Below are 3,631 nucleotides of genomic sequence, written 5' to 3'. Positions count from 1 at the left end.
GCTATCGTTTTAAGGAAATCTTCTGTTGCCACATGTTTAGAATAGCAACATGCCCCAACCCTTATCAACTTCTTTCATCCTACTCTACCTCATGTTTCTCCAATGCCACTTTTCACCATCAAATATTCTAAAATATTCTCATTTATTTATCTGACTGTTTCACCTATTGTTTATGCTTTATGAAGACAGAGACTTTTATCTGTTTTGTTCACTAATGTATGCCCACTGCATCCTATAGAAACCAATATATGGTAAGTGCTGAAGTAACATTTGTGAATTATGAGGATTATATAAAGCAATGAGTGTAAGTGCCTGATAATGTGTCTTTCTCATATAAGCACCCAATACATGTTAATCATTAGTATTGGTATTTACTACAGATATGTTTCTAGGTCAACAAACATTTATTGAAGACTTAGTATACCAAATACAAACTTTGATCAGAAAAATGTGTCTCCTTTGACCAACATACAGGTTAGGGGGAAAAGTGTCTCTCTTTGTGAAATTTCCCCAGTAACGTACTGGAAGAGATAGATGCATAAAGAGATAATTTCCATATAATACGAAAGTAACATTAGAACTAATAGGCACTAAGTCAATGTGTTAGGGAAGATAATACTAGCAGTTTTAACAGATGATCCTAGAAATCTTAGGAACTCTCTAAAACAAAACACCCCATCACTTGCTCCCAGGGTGAAGGGCAAGGCTCTGCTCCACATGATCATTCAGGATCCTAGGCTCCTTACATCTCATGGTACCACCATCTTCAGGGCTTCCAAATTCTCTGCGAAAGGAGGGAGTATGTGGCAGATCATCCAGGAGACTCTAGAGGCCATTCCTGAAAGTGGCATGCATTCATCCTTTCCACATTTCATCTGCCAGAATTCAATCACAGTTCCTTGCTTATCTCAGGGGTTGGAAAAATAGTCTAGCTATTGCCCAAGAAGCAGAGGATACAGATCTGCTTATCATCCTGGAAAGTAACTGCCATACTCCCATACTCAGCAAAGGGAAGCATTCAGGGAAATTTTACTGGAGGATATAGCACACAGACATTAAGACAGTAACATGTGAAGTCATGAAAAGCTGAGTTGAAATTCAGGTAAGGATTAGTAGGCTTAGTTAAATCACTCAAACTCTCCAACCCATTTTAATCTCTAAATAATGGGAATAACAGTAAAATATAATAAAATTGAACCTATAAACTTATTGTGAGGATTACATGTGTGAAATCCATTTTTTTGTTTTGTTTTGTTTTTGAGACAGAGTCTCGCTCTGTCGCCCAGGCTGGAGTGCAGTGGCGTGATCTCGGCTCACTTAAATGTGTGAAATCTTAAGTACTGCATAATTACATAGTAAGCATTTAATAAATGTTAGCTCTCAGGAAGAGGAGGAAGTATGAGAAGGCAAGAGGGAACAGAAAGAAGAGCAAAAGGAGACAGAGTTAGAAAATTAGACACAGAGAAGATGTGCTGGAGAATGAAGAAAACGGCTTTAGACTGAAATAGAAAATGTGCAGAGGCATAAGACAATAACATGCATTCAAGAAATTACAAGCAATGTAGTGTGTTTGCAGAATAAAATTCTCTTTACTGGAAAATCATGTCAGTCCAGAGAGGGTGAGACCCTAGTAGGCCTTGGTGCCATAATCAGGAGCTTCATCTTGTAACAACTGAAAGCCACTGACGTGCTTAATCAAGCAACATATCCAGGTTTGTGCTTCAGATAGATTCTCCTGGTGGCTGTGTAAAAAATAGCTTTAAGGTAGGAGAGATTGGCTGGTGGCAGGGAGGGTGGTTGGTTGCTGTGACTATCACCTAGGTTAGAAAAAGAGGGCCAGAGCCACAGATGTGCTAGAGCAGAAGGGTGCAAAACTTGTTTCGTAGGAAACAGTAAAAGTAGTGATTGATTAGCGGTGAAAGAGACAGTCTAGGCTGACTCCCAGGAATCTGGCTTGGACAGCCAGGGGAATGATGTGCCATAAATGGAGAGAGAATGCAGCATAATCTAAAAGCTCCTTGGTCATATTGCAGTTTCATTCTTTTTCTATTAATGTTGCATTTTATGCGCCATGATTTAATTTTCCAAATCTGTTCCCGAAACAATTTCTAGAAACTTGGAGATTCATATTGAGTTTCTTTCTCCCAGAATATCACTTTGTGTCTTAACTAAAAACAAAAAATAGCTTTTGATAATTTCTTGCCTTTATTCCTGAGTCAAGGTAGAATGTTTACCTATATAATCTCTGTGACCAGTGCCACATATTCCATGATTTCCCTGTGCACACCATCAGCCTTCAGTGCACATAAGCTCCATCCCAAATTCTCGCTTGTCATATTTAATGAAATCTCCAAAGCTGGCATGAACTTTAGAGAAGATTTAAAAACCGCCCCCACACAGGCCACGCGTGGTGGCTCATGCTTGTAATCCCAGCACAAGGCCAAGGTGGGCAGATCACGAGGTGAGGAGATCGAGACCATCCTGGCTAACAAGGTGAAACCCCGTCTCTACTAAAAATACAAAAAATTAGCCAGTGTGGTGGCGGACGCCTGTAGTCCCAGCTACTCAGGAGACTGGGGCAGGAGAATGACTTGAACCAGGGAGACAGAGCTTGCAGTGAGCCCAGATTGCGCCACTGCACTCCAGCCTGGGAGACAGAGTGAGACTCCATCTCAGAAAAAAAAAAAAAAAACCCACAGCCCCCACCCAAATGTTAGTTCTAGACTTTCAGAAAGAGGAACCTCAAGATAAATATATCATTTATGTTTATGCAAAAGTGTGTTGGGTCATCGGACTTCCCAGAGCCATGGAAAAATAACACCTCAAATATTTACATAAGCTGAGGGGATACGGTGAAAGCCTCAAACCAGTTGGCTTCTATTTTCTGGTTTAATAATGAGGGTTTTCATGAAAAAAGGAAGAAAGTTCATCTGCATGGGGCCTTCCTTCTCTGAGAACACATCTGTTCTATTATCTCTTTAAAAAGCCAAAGTCCTCCCCTGGCAGTTACCCAGGGACTGCAGAAAAGAGAACAGAGTTAGATGCAAAACTGGCTACATGATTTATGGGGCTCAGTGCAAAAAGAAAATGCAAGGCCCACTTTTTGATAGGGTTGTTTGTTTTTTTCGTGTATATTTGTTTGAGTTCTTTGTAGATTCTGGATATTAGCCCTTTGTCAGATGAGTAGATTGCAAAAATTTTCTCCCATTCTGTAGGTTGCCTGTTCACTCTGATGGTAGTTTCTTTTGCTGTGCAGAAGCTCTTTAGTTTAATTAGATCCCATTTGTCAATTTTGGCTTTTGCTGCCATTGCTTTTGGTGTGTTAGACATGAAGTCCTTGCCCATGCCTGAACAGACATTTCTCAAAAGAAGACATTCATACAGCCAACAGACACATGAAAAAATGCTCATCATCACTCGCCATCAGAGAAATGCAAATCAAAACCACAATGAGATACCATCTCACACCAGTTAGAATGGCAATCATTAAAAAATCAGGAAACAACAGGTGTTGGAGAGGATGTGGAGAAATAGGAACACTTTTACACTGTTGGTGGGATTGTAAACTAGTTCAACCATTATGGAAAACAGTATGGCAATTCCTCAAGGATCTAGAACTAGATGTACCATA

The sequence above is a fragment of the Piliocolobus tephrosceles genome, chromosome 1 (genome assembly GCF_002776525.5).
Source record: "Piliocolobus tephrosceles isolate RC106 chromosome 1, ASM277652v3, whole genome shotgun sequence".
Lineage (NCBI taxonomy): Eukaryota > Metazoa > Chordata > Mammalia > Primates > Cercopithecidae > Piliocolobus > Piliocolobus tephrosceles.
This window is presented reverse-complemented; position numbering follows the sequence as displayed.